Raw genomic sequence first — 23,227 nt, 5'->3', positions numbered from 1 at the left:
CAAATTTGTAAGGCCTGCGGAATGGAAACGGACGATTTTCATAAACTGTCGCCGACCTGTTTTGGACCATATATTATTCTTACAGCATACGTGAATAAAATTGAAAAAAAACCAAAAACAATGCTTCCCATGTTGTTCTTTGAGAAGCCCTTTCTCTGGTAATGCATCTTGATGCTGAAAGGAAGGTGACATGTTATCAGTCTTGAAGCATTAAATGATAGAGATGCTCATTTTACTGATCAGAGTTCTATGAGTGGCATGGTAAATCCGTCTTTCAGGGATACATGGACTGATGAATATGGGATAAATAGGCATTTTAATCCTAATCAGCGTGTAGGTACATTGGAAGACCAGTTCTTGTCTTGAATGGGACAAAACTTTAATAATTTTTATGTGGCAGACCATCTAATGTTGCAGAAGCTGCAGGCTGAACGACTTCATCAGCAGCAGCCAGATGGTGGATTCGCTTGCGGCGGGGATGAGCGGGTTGAATTTTGAAGATACTGGTGATGATGATAATTATGAGTTTGGTAAAGGGGATTTCACTGAACATGCTTGTCGTTATTGTGGGGTGTCTAATCCAGCTTGCGTCGTTAGGTGCAATGTACCTTCGTGTCGCAAATGGTTCTGTAATTCTAGGGGAAACACTTCTGAATCGCACATCGTTAATTACCTGGTTCGGGAAAAGCATAAGGAAGTCTGGCTGCACAAAGATAGTCCACTTGGAGAGGCAATTCTTGAATGCTACAACTGTGGATGTCGTAATGTGTTTCTCTTTGGATTTATTTCTGCAAAGACAGAAAGTGTAGTTGTTATTCTTTGTCGTGAACCTTGTTTGAGTGTCAATGCTTTGAAGGATATGAATTGGGACCTTAGTCAATGGTGTCCCTTGATTGATGATAGGTGTTTCTTGCAGTGGCTCGTCAAGATCCCATCTGAACAAGAGCAGTTAAAGGCACGTCAAATAAGTGCACAACAAATAAATAAGGTGGAAGAACTGTGGAAGACAAACCCTGATGTTTCGTTTGAAGACCTTGAGAAGCCTGGTGTAGACGATGAGCCTCAGTCTGTGGCTTTGAAATATGAAGATGCATGTCAGTACCAAAATGTATTTGCACCTCTCTTTAAGCTTGAAGTTGATTATGAAAAGATGTTGAAAGAATCACAAAGTAAGGACAACGTTACAATTCGATGGGATTTTGGTCTCAATAAGAAACGTGTTGCATATTTTGTATTTCCAAAGAAAGATAATGAGTTACGGCTCGTACCTGGTGATGAGCTACGTTGGCGCTATTCCGGTGAGGCTGCACATCCTTCTTGGCAGTCAATGGGTCATGTGATTAAGCTAACTGCACAAGAGGAGGTTGCGTTGGAACTTCGGGCTAGCCAGGGGGTTCCAGTTGATGTCAATCATGGTTTTAGTGTTGATTTTGTTTGGAAAAGTACCAGCTTTGATAGGATGCAAGGAGCTACGAAAACTTTTGTTGTTGATGAGACAAGTGTCAGCTGGTAAATATGTCACCACTTACTGGGTCATGAAGTTGAGGTTCAGATGGTGCGTAATGCATTGCCTCGTCGCTTTGGTGCTCCAGGGCTTCCGGAACTGAATGCATCACAAGTTTTTGCTGTCAAGAGTGTTTTTTAGAGGCCTATTAGTTTGATTCAAGGACCACCTGGTACTGGTATTACTGTAACATCAGCAGCACTTGTATATCACATGGCCAAACAAGGCCAGGGACAGGTTTTGGTTTGTGCACCCAGTAATGTAGCCATGGACCGGTTGGCTAAAAATAAGTGCTACTGGATTGCAGGTTGTGAGGCCATATGCAAAGTCAAGGGAAGCTGTGAGTTCACCTGTTGAGAATTTAACTCTTCACTATCAGGTTCGACATCTTGACACATCTGATAAGAGTGAACTTCATAAGTTACAACAGCTGAAGGATGAACAAGGAGAACTTTCTAGCAGTGATGTCTCATTACACTTTAAGAGGTTTCCTAGACACTGCAGCACAGTTTGTTGTTGCTGCTGTCACTGGATACTTTCATTCTATAGCATGTGCAGCAAATTCAAAAGGTGTTGACGGGAGTTTACAGGATATTCTTTCGCCTTTTAACACTATGGTCCAACCATGGAGCTATTGCAGAAGTTCAAATGGCCCTAACGAAAGGATTTTCCCTAGTTAATATCAACACCTGGCTAGTTGTTCTGCCTCAAATAATTGCCAGGATACACTCTAATAACCATGCCGTGAGAGAGTTGATACAACCATTGTTGGTTTGAATTGGGCAAAACCATCCACAGGCTCTCATGTATCCTTTGCTTGAATTCTTATGTCTGACACATCTGTAAAGTTCTGGCTGATGCAGGCACAAGGATCATTTTGTTAGAAAATTTGTTGCTGGAGCTGCTCCGTTTCATTGAAGATTTTCTTATAGAAGGAAAAGTTATATCAAAATACATAGTACCTACTGAGACCTCATCTGATATTGATTTCAGAAATGATTGTTTTCTCGATGGCGTAGACACATCATGTTCTAAAGAAGCTACGGATGAGCAGTTGGTAGCGGCGGGGTATTATACTAGCATCAAATATGTCGCGCCAACGCTTTCTATGCACAAGAAATATGCCACTATCGAGTAACACATTAGGGAGGCTCCCATCTGGAACATTATGGCAGCAGTTCATCATACTTCCCCACCTCTTTCCTGCAAACATCAAAGAACACATATTATATTAAAGTGAATTCGCAGCAGTGAATAGCCTTTTACCGGCGGTAAAAAGTCCACAAGCAACAAAAGGAATTGAAACATTTTCAAAAAGAAAGTACAAGGTACATGTTACCTTTTTCAGAATAAGCACCAAAACAGGATAGACAAACTGGCAGCACCAAAAGCACTTCCAAGTCCAACACCCCTTTGATCTCAGCGGCTAATTCAAGAGACCTTAGCAGTGTGACTATAAAAGAGAGGCCACTGCTCACTAACAGGAAGGCAAAAAAAAACCCTATTTTTTGGAGAGGATTGACGGCTACCATTCAGAAAAGAAAAGGAGAGAATCGAAGGCAGCGCTTACTCACATTCGTCGGTCGAGCTCGCCGCAACCGGTTAGATTCTTTTCCGAGCTTTATTTCCATGTTTCGATTATGCTTTGAACTCCATGTTTGATTTAGCAACACCTCTGCTTGTGATGTTAACTAGCTGTTAAGATTTTGATTTTCAAAATGAAAAGAAAACTGAGCTTTGGATTCGTCGTTACTGTTTTCAACATGAGCTTTGTTATTCATAGTTACTGTTTTCAACTTTGTATTTTATTTAAAAGGTTTGGTGCGGCTTCTGTTATAGTATGTATTAGTGTTTGAAACTGTATAACACGGATAGTTCTAGTCCAGTGGTAGGAATGTTGTTTGATAAACCCTAGGTTCTGGGTTTGATCCTTGGTCTGCAACATTTTTTTCAGTTTTAACATATTTTCTATTTTTTATTAGTTTTTATTATTATTACCACTTTTTCTTATTTTAAACCTTTTATTTTTATTTTTATTTTTCTCCTTTTTTTTTTAAACACTTGTTGATTTTAATGTTAAACATCGATTTTAATTTATGGGTTTAACGATTTCCATGTTGTTCATCCATGATTATTTTTATCGATATATTGATGGTATTTCGCCGCGTTTCGATTAATCGCATATGACATTTCAATTATTGTCAACATGCGCAAACCGGCTTTGAGCACATTATTTAGGTTTTGTGTTTCCCTCAATTTCCATCCGTGCAAATCCCGATTTTACCCTTTTTTTCAATTTAATTTTTAAGTGTGTTGTAAATATAACTTGTTGTGTTATTTTCTTCACATGGCTTACTCTTGGGCCTTCTTACAATGAGACAGTTCTCTTGCACTTACACTCATACATTGCATTATTTGTTGTTTGGGTCCGATTTAATTATTTCAGTATTTCAAATCCCCATTTGACAAAATGTACCCCACTCCCCCGATGTGTAATAATTTTACTGCTTTTCATTTCTTTATTTGCTTGACTGTTTAGTTAGCTACTAACACAAGAATAAAATCAACCATTTCCGAAAGATAAAAAAAATAAGACTCGATCCAACGTCGAGTGTTTTCTCAAATAAACAAATCAATTCATTTCTCCCTCCTATTCTATTCCATTTCTTTCCAACTTTCATCAAACGCTTGACTCAACGTCAAGCCATTTTCTCTAATAAAAACTCAAAAAATATTAATTCATAGTCAAGACTTTTTCAATAAAGATGGAAGTGGAACGTGGTGTATACCACGCACTCCTGAGACTAGGATTCGAGATGTATATCTCGCCAATCCTAGCTCTCGCCATCATCCAATTTATCCACTTTGTTTTCTCAAACACTCATTCAAATCTTTCTCAAACGTCCATCAATACTTGATCTAGGTCAAGTCATTTTCACAACAAAACTCAAAATACCTAATTCTTATTTAACACTTTTTCAATAAAGGTGGAAATGGAACATGGTGTATACCATGCACTCCTGAGGTTAAGATTCGAGACGTATGCCTCGCCAATCTTAACTCTCGCCATCGTCTAAAATTGTCAATGCGGTTTCTTCAAACCCTTTCTCAATCAAACCCAAAAATACTTAATCTCTATTAAACACTTTTGCAAATAAAGATGGAAATGGAACATGGTGTATACCATGCACTCCTGAGGCTAGGATTCGAGATGTATATCTCGCCAATCCTGGTTCTCGCCATCACTCAAAGCACATCCAACCAATCAAACTCTTTTTTTCTCGTCGTCGTGCGACCAATCAAAAACCTTTAAAAATGAAAATATCTTGTCTTAAGAGATACAAAACATTGTTTCGACCACGATTGTTGAGTAGAGATAGATGACGCTTTTCCGAATATAGATTTGTAAATCCTAACACCTAAGTACATATTGCATGACAACTCTAGGGCAGAGTTTCCCCCACTTCTAGACCTTTCTGAGCGTCTCCGATCTTGTGGCATGTAGTCCGTTCTATTGCAAAGAGGTAACTGCCTAAGATTCGATTCAGCGAGCTGCGACACCTACTGTTAGGACGTGAACACATCGCCCACTCTCCTTTGACACAACTGGTGTCCTCCTTTTGTAAGTCCATGTTCAGATGGCAATCCCTATGTAGCCGAACTACGGCAACTCTGATTCTCATGTTCAGATGAGATACGTAGGCACAAGATGCGATGTCTTGCCGAGTTTGACTAACGACTAACAACTAATCCTTGTTTGCTTTCGCCCTCGTTGCGATCCTTTCTCTCGCCCTCGTTGCGATCGAGACCTTCCCTTTCTCTTGCCCTAGTTGCAATCGAGACCCTTGTTCCCGTAGTTAGCCGAACTACATTATGCTCTGATTCTCATTCCCGATGAGATATGTAGGCATAAGACGCGATGTCTTAGCGAGCACACATCTCTTTAACCCATAGGTACCCGAGCTACGAAGACTCTGATTCTCATATTCAGATGAGATACGTATGCAATGGATGCGACATCCGTGCGAGTCATTCTTCTCTTGACCCTTTTAGAAAATAGTACATTAGATAAACACACACCCTTTAGACAAGAAACAACAAGAGTGGATCCCGTAGAGTACTACGGATGCGTAGGGGTGCTAATATCTTCCCTTCGCATAATCGACTCCCGAACCCAAGATTTGGTTGCGAGACCTTGTCTTTTCCTTTCCTCTCTTCAGGTTTACTTCGAGCGTTTCCTTTCCCTCCTTTGGGATAAATAACGCACGGTGGCGACTCTTCTGTCACTTTTCTTTCGCCGGTTGTTTTTTCGCACCTTCTGTATTTTTCAGGCTGCGACAGCTGGCGACTCTGCTGGGGACCCGGTTTCCCTAAGCGAGTCCCTCCTAGCTTTTGTAGATTTCTTGTTTGTTGGGTGTTTATGCTTTTGTACAGTCGTTTACTTTCCGCATTTACCTGCTTTACCTTATCGCATTCATGTACATATGTTTGTTGTATCTGTGGGTTCCGTGGGTTGTTTGTTTGTTGGGGTGGGATGTTTTATGAGAGATAAGCCCACTACCCAGGCTTGAGTGTACACATAGGTGTTAGAGTGGATAGTCATGAGGCTTGCGTGGTGTGTTGCTACGTTAAGTCGTTCATGAGACCCACATTCCAGACGAGGTTTCTGTTGGATATATTTTGTCCTATGGGTGTTCCATAACGACAGATATTCCTTTAGAAATCGTCGACTCTGGTGACCATTTCCCGAGAACTCAGTCGAGGCCTCTCCTCCGAGACGCGTTTATGTTAGCTCTGGTGGGCGCATTCTCGCTGCTCAATCCGAGGACCCCGAGATTGGGAACTTGCTTTAGGATATCCTGTTGAGGGGAGTCAGCGGAGGTCTTTTATCCCGTAATAATGCCAAACCTTCAGTGGTAAACGTATTATTCTCGACTGAAGGGCTAAAGCTGACAAACTTCAGTTCTTAGAACCTACCAGTGAGGGGCGGGCTAAATTCAGGAAAACCTTAACCTCCAACCAACCCGGTTTTCTGGAGCAGAGTTTTGATCTTATATTATATTCTTCAGTGGGTTTTCTCTTCAAACAGTGCAACCCGACAGATGTTCAAGCGGATACAGCAGTCCCGATTTCCATGTCACTGCATTGCATCACATCATTTTGCATTCAAATCATTCAACACATGTTTATCTATTCCCAGGGGCTGATATCTTCTTCTTGATTCGGGTCGGGGTTTTCTTACACTTTTTATCTGACGAGAGACTGGAATCAAAGGGTTAGAATACCTTTTGGAATTGATAAACATGTCATTACATTTGCATATCCATAGCATGTCTTGCATAACAGGTACCGTCGCGGTGTTCTCATTTTGTGGGGTTCCACTAGCAGGATAGCTGATTCAGGAATTCACCGGTACGGTACCCGCAAAAACCAGCAGAAAGCAATGGAGGGTCTACAAGCAGAACTTGCTGAGATGAGGGTCCGTATGAACCAATTCATGGATGTGGTTCAGGGAGTAGCGCAAGGACAGCAAGAGATTAGACAAATGATACAAAGGAATCCCGCAACTACTCAACCAGAGGTCGTGACTGATCCTCCAATTGTAGAGGTTAATGGACCGGGGCCTGTCCCGATCCCACATAACAACCACGATCAACAACCCATTCACGATGATCAAGATGATCAGTTCTTACTGCCAGAAGACTTTGGCATGGGCCATGGCATGGATCCCATGTTCAGAAGATTAGAGGAGAGGCTGAAGGCGGTGGAAGGATAAAACCCCCTGGGGGTAGATGTTTCTGACTTGGGATTGGTCCCAGGCGTGAGGGTCCCACCGAAGTTCAAAGTCCCAATCTTTGACAAGTACAATGGTAGCTCTTGCCCGAAGACCCATGTGCAAGCTTACTTCCGAAAGATGGTTGCATACTCTGATGACGAGAAGCTACTTATGTACTTCTTCCAGGACAGCCTAGCTGGGGCATCCCTGGAATGGTACATGAGGTTGGATAGAGCCCATATCCGTTGTTGGAGGGATTTGACGGAAGCTTTCGTGAAGCAATACCAGTATAATACGGACATGGCCCCAGACAGAACTCAACTCCAGAACCTATCTCTTAAAAGCAATGAGTGCTTCAGGGAATACGCTCAACGCTGGAGGGAGACAGCTTCCCGTGTTCAACCTCCCATGTTGGAAAAGGAGATGGCCATCATGTTCATGAATACCTTGCCTGGACCTTACCTGGAGCGTCTGGTGGGGTGCAATGCCTCCAACTTTGCTGATGTGGTCTCTACCGGAGAGAGGGTAGAGAATTACCTGAAGACCTACAAGAGCCACAATGGAGGTGGATCTTCATCAGGAGTAAAGAAGCCATTTATGGGAGGACAGAAGCAGAGAGAGGGGGGAGTGAATTCTTTGACTTCATATCAGAACAGAGGTGTCCAAGGGAATAACTTTCAAAACTATCATCAGCGACCGTTTGTTGCAACTGTGACTATTCCGGCTGCAGCACCACTACAACAACAACAACCACAACGTCAGCAAGCTCGGTATCAACAACAACAACAACCAGGTAACAGACCCGCCTATCAGCAGAGGCAAAGGATGATGGATCGGCGTTTCGACACTCTTCCAATGTCGTGCGCTCAACTGCTTGCTAGTCTTCAACAGCTACAACTTGTGCAGTTACGCACTCTGGCTCCTCCTGTTGGTAGACTTCCGGTGGGTTACGATGCCAATGCTAGGTGTAGTTTCCACTCTGGGGCACCTGGCCACAACATTGAGAACTGCAAAGCTTTTAAGCACGTAGTTCAGGACCTCATTGATTCAAAGGCTATCAGCCTTGCACCGGCTCCTAATGTCGTCAACAATCCCATGCCACCTCATTGAAGACTCCGTTGTTGGAAATTAAGGAATGCTTGCTGAAGGCCGATGTTTTCCCCGGTTGTGGGAAAGGTTGTTTGGATTGCGCTACACAGGGTAAGGATTGCTTGAAGCTGCAGCAGGGTATCCAGGTCTTGCTTGACAATGGTACCCTCCAAGTTGAAGACCTGTCTGTCAAAGAGTTTGCTGAAGAGGTAGTTGAAGAGGTATTTGAAGATGTTGTTGAAGAATTCACAGATGTTGTTCCTGCTGATTGTGTATTTCCCATTGATGTATTTAATTTTTCAAATGTTGTTGCTAATATACCAAACCATGTGTCTGATTTTGATGTAACTGAACTTGATTCCGGTGTTCCGGATGTTTTTGTTTCAATGAATGAAATTCCCGAGTATGACTATGATGTCGCTACTATCACCATCTTTTACCCGACTAATCAGATCAGTGTGCCAGAGGCGCAACCAGTGCCACCAGTGCGACCGGCCGCTATGACAATCACAACCCCTGGTCCTTTACCTTTCACAAGCGATAGGGCCATTCCGTGGCATTATGGGGGGAGTGTATACACACACGATCATGGGGTGGAACGACCTTTGAAGGTAGAAGAGGGTCAAAAGTCTGAACTCGAAGTTGAAGGTCCCGCAGTGGATAATGTTGGTGAAATCGGGCGATTCACCAAGAGTGGTAGATTGTTCTCACCACCGGTTACCCAAACTGAGAGCACTGATGCCGGGGTTAAGGCCAAAGGCAAACAAGTTGTAAATGAGGGTACCTCTGCACCCCAAGCTGGCTCTGAGCCCACTTTTGCGAAGAATGTGGACGAGCTTCTGAGAATCATAAAGAAAAGCGATTATAAGGTAGTCGATCAGTTGATTCCAACGCCGTCTAAGATATCCATTCTCTCACTCCTGTTGTGTTCAGAGGCACACAGGGAGGCACTTCTGAAGGTCCTTAATGCTGCATATGTGCCTCAGGAGATCTCAGTAAACCAACTAGAAGGGATCATTGCAAATGTTCATGCAAGCAACGGGTTGGGTTTTACTGATTCTGACTTAACACCAGCTGGACGCAACCATAACAAAGCTTTGCATATCTCAATGGAATGCAAAGACACCGTGTTATCTCATGTTCTGGTGGATACAGGTTCCTCTCTCAATGTGCTACCCAAGAGAGCCCTGTCAAGGTTAGAAGTAGAAGGTTTGGTCTTGAAACCTTCCGATCTCATGGTGAGAGCCTTCGATGGTTCTAAGAGGTTGGTGTTTGGAGAGGTAGAATTGCCAATTCAGATTGGATCACAAACCTTCAACACCGTATTCTATGTGATGGATATCAGTCCCTCGTACAGTTGCCTTCTGGGTCGTCCTTGGATCCACAATGCTGGGGCAGTCTCCTCAACACTGCATCAGAAGATCAAGTTCCCGGTCAATGGAAGAATTATCACTGTCTGTGGTGAGGAGGACATCCTGGTCAGTAACCTGTCTACATTCAAGTATGTAGAGGTGGAAGGTGAAATTCAAGAGACTCTCTGTCAGGCCTTTGAGTCAGTTCAAATCAAGGATGCAGCTCCGGTGGAAGGGGTTAAAGCAGGAGCCCCTATCTCATCCTTCAAGCAGGCGCAAGCCTTGGTGGATTCAGGTGTTGCTCCCGGTTGGGGACGTCTGTTGGAGTTACCAATGAAAGACGACAAGTTCGGGATTGGGTATCAACCAGCGTTGACTTCTACAACTTTAGCACTTCAGACTCGTCAGGGGCCGATTACTTTCTCTAGTGCTGGCGTCATCCAATATGGCCAGATCTCTGCGATCAACGATGAAAATGGAGATAGTGATTGCGACATCGACAACTGGGTGCGTCCGAGGATCCCGGGTGAAGTCATCAACAATTGGTCTGCCGAGGAAATCGTCCAAGTCACTCTTCTAGAGGAGTAATTTTTCTTTGTTCATTCATGCATGTCCAAGTCTTACGTTCCGCCCAGGGCGTAATGACTCATTGTAGGGCTCATCTATGTGAATACCTGCATTGTTTATCATAAATGAAGGACGTCTTTTGCATTCAAATATTTTGTTCACTGTCTTTCTATTTTTGCAGTTTTTCAAAATTTCAAAAGAATAAAAATATTTGGCAATGTTTTGTTTAGTTCTCACTCACTGTCCACACTCATAAGCACATACCATCACTCATGCAGATGCACATCACCGGATCCTATTGATAACAGTTCTGCTATGGCTCGCTTCGACTTCGAAAATCCAATCTTCCAAGCTGAAGAAGAGGGTGATGAAGACTGTGAACTCCCTGAAGAACTTGCCAGGCTGTTAAAGCAAGAGGAAAGGGTCATTCAACCGCATCAAGAGTCTACTGAAGTGATTAATCTTGGCACCGAGGACGTCAAGAAAGAAATCAAGATAGGGGCTGCTTTGGAAGATGATGTGAAGAAGGGGTTGATTGAACTGTTGCAAGAGTATGTTGACGTCTTCGCTTGGTCTTATCAGGATATGCCCGAGCTTGACACAGACATCGTGGTACACCATTTGCCTCTCAAAGAGGGTTGTCCTCCGGTCAAGCAGAAGCTCAGAAGAACAAGACCAGAGATGGCTGTCAAGATAAAAGAAGAAGTGCAAAAACAGTTGGATGCAGGGTTCCTAGCGGTTACCAATTATCCGCCATGGGTCGCCAACATCGTTCCAATACCTAAGAAGGATGGAAAGGTGCGGATGTGTGTCGACTACCGGGATCTGAACAGAGCCAGTCCTAAAGATGATTTCCCATTACCTCACATCGACGTTTTGGTGGATAACACAGCTTAGTTCTCGGTATTCTCCTTCATGGATGGCTTTTCTGGCTATAACCAAATCAAGATGGCACCAGAAGACATGGAGAAGACAACTTTCATAACCCCATGGGGCACCTTCTGCTACAAGGTGATGCCGTTTGGTCTGAAAAACGCTGGGGCAACATATCAACGAGCTATGGTGACTCTATTCCATGATATGATTCATCATGAAATCGAGGTTTATGTGGACGATATGATTGCCAAATCTCATATAGAAGAAGAACATCTGGTGAATCTGCAGAAGCTGTTTGAGCGGTTAAGGAAATTCAAGCTGAGGCTTAATCCGAATAAGTGCACTTTCGGGGTGAGGTCTGGAAAATTGTTGGGTTTTATTGTTAGCGAAAAAGGGATTGAGGTGGATCCTGACAAGGTGAAAGCAATACAGGAAATGCCTGAGCCAAGAACGGAGAAGCAAGTCCGTGGTTTCTTAGGAAGGTTGAACTACATTGCAAGGTTCATCTCTCACCTAACAGCCACGTGTGAGCCAATTTTCAAATTATTGAGGAAAGATCAGGCTATCAGGTGGAACGACGATTGTCAAAGGGCTTTTGAAAAGATAAAAGAGTATTTGTAGAACCCCCCTATCCTCATGCCTCCGGTCCCAGGGAGACCGCTGATTATGTATTTGACAGTACTCGACAATTCCATGGGTTGTGTTCTCGGTCAACACGACGAGACAGGTAGAAAAGAGCATGCCATCTACTACCTGAGTAAAAAATTCACAGACTGCGAGTCGAGATACTCAATGCTTGAAAAGACATGTTGTGCACTTGCATGGGCTGCTAAGCGATTGAGACAATACATGCTGACTCACACAACCTTACTGATCTCCAAGATGGATCCAGTCAAGTATATATTCGAGAAGCCAGCTCTCACCGGAAGGGTTGCTCGTTGGAAAATGGTACTGACAGAGTATGATATCCAGTATACATCCCAGAAAGCCATCAAGGGGAGTATTCTGTCAGACTATCTTGCTCAACAACCGATTGAAGACTATGAGCCGATGAAGTTTGATTTTCCAGATGAAGACATCATGTTCCTCAAGATGAAAGACTGTGGGGACCTGATCCAGATGAAAAGTGGATTTTAACGTTTGATGGGGCCGTCAACGCCAAAGGAAGTGGAATTGGCGCTGTCATTACTACTCCGAAAGGTGCCCACATGCCTTTCACCGCTCGTCTGACTTTCGAGTGCACCAATAATGAAGCTGAGTACGAGGCCTGTATCTTGGGTATTGAGCAAGCCATTGATTTGAGAATCAAGACTCTGGACATCTTCGGAGATTCAGCTCTAGTGATCAATCAAGTGAATGGTGATTGGAATACTCTCCAGCCCACTCTGGTCCCCTATAGAGATTACACGAGAAGACTGTTGACTTTCTTCACAACAGTAAAGCTGTATCATATACCTCGTGATGAGAACCAGATGGCAGATTCTCTTGCTACTCTATCCTCCATGATCAAGGTGGGTCGGTGGAACCATGCTCCTAGGATCGATGTTATGCGCCTTGATAGGGCCGTGTATGTGTTTGCTGCTGAACTGGTAGTCGATGACAAGCCCTGGTATCACGACATCAAATGCTTTCTGAAGAATCAAGAGTACCCTGCAGGGGCATCCAACAATGACAGAAAAACTTTGAGAAGATTGGCAGGCAGTTTCTTCTTGAACAAGGACGATGTGCTGTATAAGAGGAACTTCGACATGGTTTTGCTCAGATGCGTGGACAAACACGAGGCGGACATGTTAATGCAGGAAGTTCATGAAGGTTCCTTCGGTACTCATGCCGGCGGACATGCAATGGCTAAGAAATTGTTAAGGGCGGGTTATTATTGGATGATCATGGAATCAGATTGTTTCAAGTATGCTCGGAAGTGCCATAAATGCCAGATTTATGCTGATAAGGTGCATGTACCGCCGAATCCTCTGAATGTGATGTCTTCGCCGTGGCCGTTTGCTATGTGGGGCATTGACATGATTGGAAAGATTGAACCGACTGCTTCTAATGGGCATCGCTTCATCCTTGTTGCCATCGACTATTTCACCAAATGGGTCGAAGCAGCGTCGTTCGCGAATGTCACCAGACATGTGGTTGCCCGTTTCATTAAGAAGGAAATCATTTGTCGCTATGGGATTCTCGAAAGAATCATTACTGATAATGGTTCCAATCTCAATAACAAAATGATGAAGGAGTTGTGCCAGAACTTCAACATTCAGCATCATAATTCTTCCCCCTATCGTCCTAAGATGAACGGTGTTGTTGAGGCAGTAAATAAGAACATAAAGAAGATTGTGCAGAAGATGGTCGTTACGTACAGAGATTGGCACGAGATGCTACCCTTCGCCTTGCATGGGTACCGCACTTCAGTACATACATCGACCGGGGCAACCCCTTACTCCCTTGTGTATGGTATGGAAGCAGTCCTACCTGTTGAAGTGGAGATTCCATCTTTAAGAGTCATGTTGGATGTCAAGCTAGACGAAGCTGAATGGATTCAGACAAGGTTCAATGAGTTGAGTCTTATCGAAGAGAAGCGAATGGCAGCCATTTGTCATGGGCAGTTGTATCAGAGTCGGATGAAGAGAGCCTTTGATCAGAAAGTGCGTCCTCGTTATTTTCAAGTTGGAGATTTAGTGTTGAAAAGGATCCTTCCTCCTCAGACAGATCATAGGGGAAAGTGGACTCCTAACTATGAGGGACCGTATATCGTCACCAAGGTTTTCGATGGTGGGGCCTTAATGCTTGCAACGATGGATGGTGAAGACTTCACTTCCCCGGTAAACTCAGACGTAGTTAAAAAATACTTCGCATAAAATAGACCCGCTGGATGGTAAAAAGAATAGTCCAGGCAAAAATGGGCATCCTGACGAACCAAGAAAATGAAAAGGTTCAGGCAAAAGTTAAGGATTAAAAGTGAAAAGATCGTACACCCGATAAGTTGAAAACCTGAAAAGGCAACTTAGGCAAAAATGGGTATCCCGGTGGATTGAAAACCCGAAAAGGGCGATCCAGGCTAAAATTAGGGATTAAGCGAATGACTGCGTTCTGAGTAGTTCTGAATCTCATGTCATGTCGGTGACTGGAAACTTTCAAAAGGGGTAGGAAACAGTCCAATCACCTTTTCAGAAGGCTGATCATCTGGAAGATCTTGAAGACGGGCAAGTCATAGCAGAATTGGAACCCAATAGAAATCCATTTCACATTGCCATTAGATTATTTCTGTTTTTATCTTTTGTGCAATTACCTCTTTCCAGGGATTGCTTCCTGATGTAAATGCCTATTCAGAGGCCATTCAATCAATAAAATCATGTGATTCAGTACATCTCTGTGTTCATTGTCATTTTACTGTTTTGTTTGCAAAAATGACGTCCGAATTTTTTATAAACATTACATCATGAAACATAAGAGCTTTACAGGTACATGCTCGATGAACATTTAAAATTGTTGTAAATTTTAAGTACTTTGAATCATCTATTCAGAACAGGTACACTCTGGGCATTTCCTTAAGATTCCCAGCAGGTTCTCACTACGGTACCTCCCAAGCATGTGTTTCAGACTATACACTCCCTAGTAGAGTTAACAGTGCCAGACTGTGTATCCCCAGCAGAGTTAACAGTGCCAGACTGTATATCCCCAGCGGAGTTAACAGTGTCAGACTGTATATCCCCAGCGGAGTTAACAGTGCCAGACTGTATATCCCCAGCGGAGTTAACATGTGCTTCAGACTATACACTCCCCAGTAGAGTTGACAGTGCCAGACTACACTCCCCAACGGAGTTGACAGTATCAGACTGTATCTTCCCAGCAGAAGCAGCTACTCCTCAGAGTTCGATGCCGGATCGAGGATTTTAATCCCAGATCGATGATCTCTTTCCTGGAAGCATAACCTCGGTACCGTATCGGTGTTTGCCCCCCCTGCTGAGTCATCTCTCGTAGATTATGGTTGCCAAAACCACTATCACTTCCCCCAACAACAGGTTTCCAGCGCCGTTCTCTCCCCAGTCAGAGTCTCGGTATCTCACCATTGCCAGAACACCGCGCGGTCGGTCATTTCCCCACATAGTTCATTATGCTGTGCATCTCCAACAGTAGTGCCAGGGTCTGGAAGATTATAATCATTTCCCCAATAGGATTCCTTGCTTCGGCTTGGCATTTTCCCCAGCATTTCGCATCCCTGCATGTAGAATCATATTGCATTGCATCCTCCCAAATCGCGTAGCATTTCCATTCTCATGGAGCATTACGCCATTGAAAAATTCAAACATACGCATGTAAGCATAAAACATTCTCGGCATCCCAAGTGACAAGCCAGAAGTTTGTTTCCAGTGCTCAGACTGAAAGTTTGTTCATGACTTATTATCCCCAGCATGGGTCGTTGGCCCACGTGCCGCCTCAATTATCATTTTCCCTATTTCTGCCGATGCTGACAGGCATGAAGTTTTCCGGTATCCAGACCGAAGTGGCATTCAGGCCAGTTTTCCCGGTATCCAGACCGAAGTGGCATTCAGGCCAATTTCCGGTATCCAGACCGAAGTGGCATTCAGGCCAGTTTTTCCGATATTCAGATCGAAGAAGTTTCCGACATTCAGGTCGATGTAACTTGTGGCATTCAGGCCAGTTTCCGGTATCCAGACCGAAGTGGCATTCAGGCCAGTTTCCGATATTCAGATCGAAGAAGTTTCCGACATTCAGGTCGATGCAACTTGTGGCATTCAGGCCAGTTTCCGATATCCAGACCGAAGTGGCATTCAGGCCAGTTTCCGATTTTCAGATCGAAGAAGTTTCCGACATTCAGGTCGATGCAACTTGTGGCATTCAGGCCAGTTTCCGGTATCCAGACCGAAGTGGCATCCAGGTCAGTTTCCAATTTTCAGATCGAAGAAGTTTCCGACATTCAGGTCGATGCAACTTGTGGCATTCAGGCCCGTTTCCGGTATCCAGACCGAAGTGGCATCCAGGCCAGTTTCCAATTTTCAGATCGAAGAAGTTTCCGAAGATCAAGTTGGAGTACTTGGGGCATTCAGGCTAGTTTTTCCGATTTCCAGATCGAAGTGGTGTTCAGACCAGATTTCCGATGATCAGACCAACATTGATACTCTCATATTCCGATGCTTAGTGTTCAGACTAATGTGCGGCGTTCAGGCCATGGGTATTCCTGTGTTACCATTTATTTTGGTATCCAGATCAACTTGCTGTTTCAGTACTCAGGCCGATTTTCGCCATACCAGCCAGATTCTTCTTTTGAGATTGCTCCTTTGCCGATTCTGACAGGCATTGTTAATTATTTCATGGGGATTCAGGATCAAAATCTGGGTCTTCTTAATATTTAACCATCTCCCACAATGATCATATGAAGAACGTCCTGCTTCATATTCTCTAGTTAAAGATGTTTAAATAGGGGCAGCTGTCATACCCCGATTTTGGTCCTAAATTTTTTATGTTTGTTTGGCATGCTTGGCCTAACCTTACTTTGGTTTTATATGAGGATTGTTTTTTTTGATCCAAAGTCATGGTGTTGTGATTGTGGATACATCTATGGTCTGGGTCATCTGAACAACCAAGTTTCTTGTGTTTCTAGCCACTTGCCAGTCATGTTATTGGTTCATGGATACTATGTCAAAACCCTAACCTTATGGTCTCATTTCATGGCCTTGTTCATGTACATCAAAAGTCATCCAAGTCATAAAAAAAACAATTTGGAAACCAACTTCAAACCATTTTGTTAATCCATTTCAATTTATTTCATGTCATTCTAAACCATCACATTTGATTCTACAAAAAAAAAGGTACAAGTCTTGACAATTTTGACCAATTGTTGACTTTGGTCAACAGTTGACTTTTTGGTCAACGTTGACCAAAGTCAATCCAAAATCCAAAAGCCCAAAATTCTCACCACAATCATCAATCATTTGTCCATTTACAAGAAAAATGCAAATAAAATTGCATTTTAACCAATTGTTGACTTTGGTCAACAGTTGACTTTTTGGTCAACTTTGACCAAAGTCAACCCAAACTCCAAAAAACCCTAAACTTCACCCGTGCCGTCAAGTCCATTATCTCGTGAATCAGTTAATATTCAACCTCAAAATACGATAAGGAATGGCACTAGCAACAACACAGTAGCAAATTCGATGAGTTCTCTTTCTTCACCTTTGACTTCTGCTGCTAAGAATGATGGAACAGTTGCTTTGGTTAAATCTGGCTCCGAAATTGTCAAGACTACCCCTGCAGATGAATACTGCCAGCAGGCTTTGCTGTCCTTGATAGAAAAGGTCCCCATAAATTATTCTGTTCATCATGTGGTCACCAAAATCCTATCAACTTGTGTGAAACTATCGCAAAAGTTGATGACTCGATCTCTTTGATGTCAGCAAAATCTTCAGGAAATTGGCCGGATGATAGCATGACAAAGGATCTGTTTGTATTTTTTGCTTCCTCAAAGTTCAAACATGCATGCCGTGAACACCTCCATTGCTTAGCTGCACGGTGCAGTGTAGCACCTGCCCGCATATTATCTGATTTTTTTATAGATGAAGGTGTTCCTGCTGCAGTTCGGGTTGAAAGTCTTCAGTGCTATGCATTTCTATGTAGTCTGTCGCAAGATAAATGGCAAACTGAACTTTTGGCGAATTTCCTTCTATTCTTGTTCCATTGGCTGGTGATGATCAGACTGTAAGGGTTGCAAACTGATTGGAAAATACACAATCATCAAACCAAAGTTACCCTGCATAATTGAAGAAAATGAAAATGTGGATGAGATTGCTGGTACGTTCCAACAAGGCATTGGTCCAGAAGGAATGAATGAGTCCTTAATTTAAGTAGTGATTCCAATACCGTTAACCATGCTACAGATGCCATAGAATGATTGAGTCCCATTGTAAGTTCAGTTGCCATAGTTTGATGATGTTATTAGGAAGCTTGGTGTGAGAGCACGGTTTTGACTACGACCAAAAGCCATTCTGCATAAAACCGCCGAACCTGCAGAAACAGAACAAGTTAAAGGAAAATGCATTAATGTTTAATTTGTCGGCTTACCGATGGAATCGCGCCCTACACGTCCTTCAAATGAATTTCATGATGGAATTAACAATTCATAGGCATCAAACCGGGCTGGTCAAAACAACACCCAATCTGCAAAATAGCTAGCATGGCTGATTTCGTTTCCTTCCAGTCCATATATCTCTAGCCGGACCGTTTTTCAGTTCACTCAACCAAGTCATATTCATAACAGAGCCATAACTAAGTTTGAAAGCAACCAGTCAAAAGTGTGATCTTTGATCTTTAGCGCAAACACATTCATGAGCAAATTTGTAAGGCCTGCGGAATGGAAACGGACGATTTTCATAAATTGTCGCCGACCTGTTTTGGACCATATATTATTCTTACAGCATACGTGAATAAAATTGAAAAAAACCAAAAACAATGCTTCCCATGTTGTTCTTTGAGAAGCCCTTGCTCTGGTAATGCATCTTGATGCTGAAAGGAAGGTGACATGTTATCAGTCATGAAGCATTAAATGATAGAGATGCTCATTTTACTGATCAGAGTTCTATGAGTGGCATGGTAAATCCGTCTTTCAGGGATACATGGACTGATGAATATGGGATAAATAGGCATTTTAATCCTAATCAGCGTGTAGGTACATTGGAAGACCGGTTATTGTCTTGAATGGGACAAAACTTTAATAATTTTTATGTGGCAGACCATCTAATGTTGCAGAAGCTGCAGGCTGAACGACTTCATCAGCAGCAGCCAGATGGTGGATTCGCTTGCGGCGGGGATGAGCGGGTTGAATTTTGAAGATACCGGTGATGATGATAATTATGAGTTTGGTAAAGGGGATTTCACTGAACATGCTTGCCGTTATTGTGGGGTGTCTAATCCAGCTTGCGTCGTTAGGTGCAATGTACCTTCGTGTCGCAAATGGTTCTGTAATTCTAGGGGAAACACTTCTGAATCGCACATCGTTAATTACCTAGTTCGGGAAAAGCATAAGGAAGTCTGGCTGCACAAAGATAGTCCACTTGGAGAGGCAATTCTTGAATGCTACAACTGTGGATGTCGTAATGTGTTTCTCTTTGGATTTATTTCTGCAAAGACAGAAAGTGTAGTTGTTATTCTTTGTCGTGAACCTTGTTTGAGTGTCAATGCTTTGAAGGATATGAATTGGGACCTTAGTCAATGGTGTCCCTTGATTGATGATAGGTGTTTCTTGCAGTGGCTCGTCAAGATCCCATCTGAACAAGAGCAGTTAAAGGCACATCAAATAAGTGCACAACAAATAAATAAGGTGGAAGAACTGTGGAAGACAAACCCTGATGTTTCGTTTGAAGACCTTGAGAAGCCTGGTGTAGACGATGAGCCTCAGTCTGTGGCTTTGAAATATGAAGATGCATGTCAGTACCAAAATGTATTTGCACCTCTCTTTAAGCTTGAAGTTGATTATGAAAAGATGTTGAAAGAATCACAAAGTAAGGACAACGTTACAATTCGATGGGATTTTGGTCTCAATAAGAAACGTGTTGCATATTTTGTATTTCCAAAGAAAGATAATGAGTTACGGCTCGTACCTGGTGATGAGCTACGTTGGCGCTATTCCGGTGAGGCTGCACATCCTTCTTGGCAGTCAATGGGTCATGTGATTAAGCTAACTGCACAAGAGGAGGTTGCGTTGGAACTTCGGGCTAGCCAGGGGGTTCCAGTTGATGTCAATCATGGTTTTAGTGTTGATTTTGTTTGGAAAAGTACCAGCTTTGATAGGATGCAAGGAGCTACGAAAACTTTTGTTGTTGATGAGACAAGTGTCAGCGGGTAAATATGTCACCACTTACTGGGTCATGAAGTTGAGGTTCAGATGGTGCGTAATGCATTGCCTCGTCGCTTTGGTGCTCCAGGGCTTCCGGAACTGAATGCATCACAAGTTTTTGCTGTCAAGAGTGTTTTTTAGAGGCCTATTAGTTTGATTCAAGGACCACCTGGTACTGGTATTACTGTAACATCAGCAGCACTTGTATATCACATGGCCAAACAAGGCCAGGGACAGGTTTTGGTTTGTGCACCCAGTAATGTAGCCATGGACCGGTTGGCTAAAAATAAGTGCTACTGGATTGCAGGTTGTGAGGCCATATGCAAAGTCAAGGGAAGCTGTGAGTTCACCTGTTGAGAATTTAACTCTTCACTATCAGGTTCGACATCTTGACACATCTGATAAGAGTGAACTTCATAAGTTACAACAGCTGAAGGATGAACAAGGAGAACTTTCTAGCAGTGATGTCTCATTACACTTTAAGAGGTTTCCTAGACACTGCAGCACAGTTTGTTGTTGCTGCTGTCACTGGATACTTTCATTCTATAGCATGTGCAGCAAATTCAAAAGGTGTTGACGGGAGTTTACAGGATATTCTTTCGCCTTTTAACACTATGGTCCAACCATGGAGCTATTGCAGAAGTTCAAATGGCCCTAACGAAAGGATTTTCCCTAGTTAATATCAACACCTGGCTAGTTGTTCTGCCTCAAATAATTGCCAGGATACACTCTAATAACCATGCCGTGAGAGAGTTGATACAACCATTGTTGGTTTGAATTGGGCAAAACCATCCACAGGCTCTCATGTATCCTTTGCTTGAATTCTTATGTCTGACACATCTGTAAAGTTCTGGCTGATGCAGGCACAAGGATCATTTTGTTAGAAAATTTGTTGCTGGAGCTGCTCCGTTTCATTGAAGATTTTCTTATAGAAGGAAAAGTTATATCAAAATACATAGTACCTACTGAGACCTCATCTGATATTGATTTCAGAAATGATTGTTTTCTCGATGGCGTAGACACATCATGTTCTAAAGAAGCTACGGATGAGCAGTTGGTAGCGGCGGGGTATTATACTAGCATCAAATATGTCGCGCCAACGCTTTCTATGCACAAGAAATATGCCACTATCGAGTAACACATTAGGGAGGCTCCCATCTGGAACATTATGGCAGCAGTTCATCATACTTCCCCACCTCTTTCCTGCAAACATCAAAGAACACATATTATATTAAAGTGAATTCGCAGCAGTGAATAGCCTTTTACCGGCGGTAAAAAGTCCACAAGCAACAAAAGGAATTGAAACATTTTCAAAAAGAAAGTACAAGGTACATGTTACCTTTTTCAGAATAAGCACCAAAACAGGATAGACAAACTGGCAGCACCAAAAGCACTTCCAAGTCCAACACCCCTTTGATCTCAGCGGCTAATTCAAGAGACCTTAGCAGTGTGACTATAAAAGAGAGGCCACTGCTCACTAACAGGAAGGCAAAAAAAAACCCTATTTTTTGGAGAGGATTGACGGCTACCATTCAGAAAAGAAAAGGAGAGAATCGAAGGCAGCGCTTACTCACATTCGTCGGTCGAGCTCGCCGCAACCGGTTAGATTCTTTTCCGAGCTTTATTTCCATGTTTCGATTATGCTTTGAACTCCATGTTTGATTTAGCAACACCTCTGCTTGTGATGTTAACTAGCTGTTAAGATTTTGATTTTCAAAATGAAAAGAAAACTGAGCTTTGGATTCGTCGTTACTGTTTTCAACATGAGCTTTGTTATTCATAGTTACTGTTTTCAACTTTGTATTTTATTTAAAAGGTTTGGTGCGGCTTCTGTTATAGTATGTATTAGTGTTTGAAACTGTATAACACGGATAGTTCTAGTCCAGTGGTAGGAATGTTGTTTGATAAACCCTAGGTTCTGGGTTTGATCCTTGGTCTGCAACATTTTTTTCAGTTTTAACATATTTTCTATTTTTTATTAGTTTTTATTATTATTACCACTTTTTCTTATTTTAAACCTTTTATTTTTATTTTTATTTTTCTCCTTTTTTTTTTAAACACTTGTTGATTTTAATGTTAAACATCGATTTTAATTTATGGGTTTAACGATTTCCATGTTGTTCATCCATGATTATTTTTATCGATATATTGATGGTATTTCGCCGCGTTTCGATTAATCGCATATGACATTTCAATTATTGTCAACATGCGCAAACCGGCTTTGAGCACATTATTTAGGTTTTGTGTTTCCCTCAATTTCCATCCGTGCAAATCCCGATTTTACCCTTTTTTCAATTTAATTTTTAAGTGTGTTGTAAATATAACTTGTTGTGTTATTTTCTTCACATGGCTTACTCTTGGGCCTTCTTACAATGAGACAGTTCTCTTGCACTTACACTCATACATTGCATTATTTGTTGTTTGGGTCCGATTTAATTATTTCAGTATTTCAAATCCCCATTTGACAAAATGTACCCCACTCCCCCGATGTGTAATAATTTTACTGCTTTTCATTTCTTTATTTGCTTGACTGTTTAGTTAGCTACTAACACAAGAATAAAATCAACCATTTCCGAAAGATAAAAAAAATAAGACTCGATCCAACGTCGAGTGTTTTCTCAAATAAACAAATCAATTCATTTCTCCCTCCTATTCTATTCCATTTCTTTCCAACTTTCATCAAACGCTTGACTCAACGTCAAGCCATTTTCTCTAATAAAAACTCAAAAAATATTAATTCATAGTCAAGACTTTTTCAATAAAGATGGAAGTGGAACGTGGTGTATACCACGCACTCCTGAGACTAGGATTCGAGATGTATATCTCGCCAATCCTAGCTCTCGCCATCATCCAATTTATCCACTTTGTTTTCTCAAACACTCATTCAAATCTTTCTCAAACGTCCATCAATACTTGATCTAGGTCAAGTCATTTTCACAACAAAACTCAAAATACCTAATTCTTATTTAACACTTTTTCAATAAAGGTGGAAATGGAACATGGTGTATACCATGCACTCCTGAGGTTAAGATTCGAGACGTATGCCTCGCCAATCTTAACTCTCGCCATCGTCTAAAATTGTCAATGCGGTTTCTTCAAACCCTTTCTCAATCAAACCCAAAAATACTTAATCTCTATTAAACACTTTTGCAAATAAAGATGGAAATGGAACATGGTGTATACCATGCACTCCTGAGGCTAGGATTCGAGAT

At 42.3% G+C, this 23,227-nt stretch overlaps 2 pseudogenes; both read left to right on the top strand.

Annotated features, from left to right (window-relative positions):
• Nucleotides 1–349: 349 nt before the first annotated feature.
• Nucleotides 350–2,422, top strand: LOC127078490 (regulator of nonsense transcripts 1 homolog; annotated as a pseudogene).
• Nucleotides 2,423–18,935: 16,513 nt separating this feature from the next.
• Nucleotides 18,936–20,933, top strand: LOC127078487 (regulator of nonsense transcripts 1 homolog; annotated as a pseudogene).
• Nucleotides 20,934–23,227: the final 2,294 nt, after the last annotated feature.

Source organism: Lathyrus oleraceus, chromosome 5 (assembly GCF_024323335.1).
Source record: "Lathyrus oleraceus cultivar Zhongwan6 chromosome 5, CAAS_Psat_ZW6_1.0, whole genome shotgun sequence".
Lineage (NCBI taxonomy): Eukaryota > Viridiplantae > Streptophyta > Magnoliopsida > Fabales > Fabaceae > Lathyrus > Lathyrus oleraceus.
This window is presented reverse-complemented; position numbering and strand designations above follow the sequence as displayed.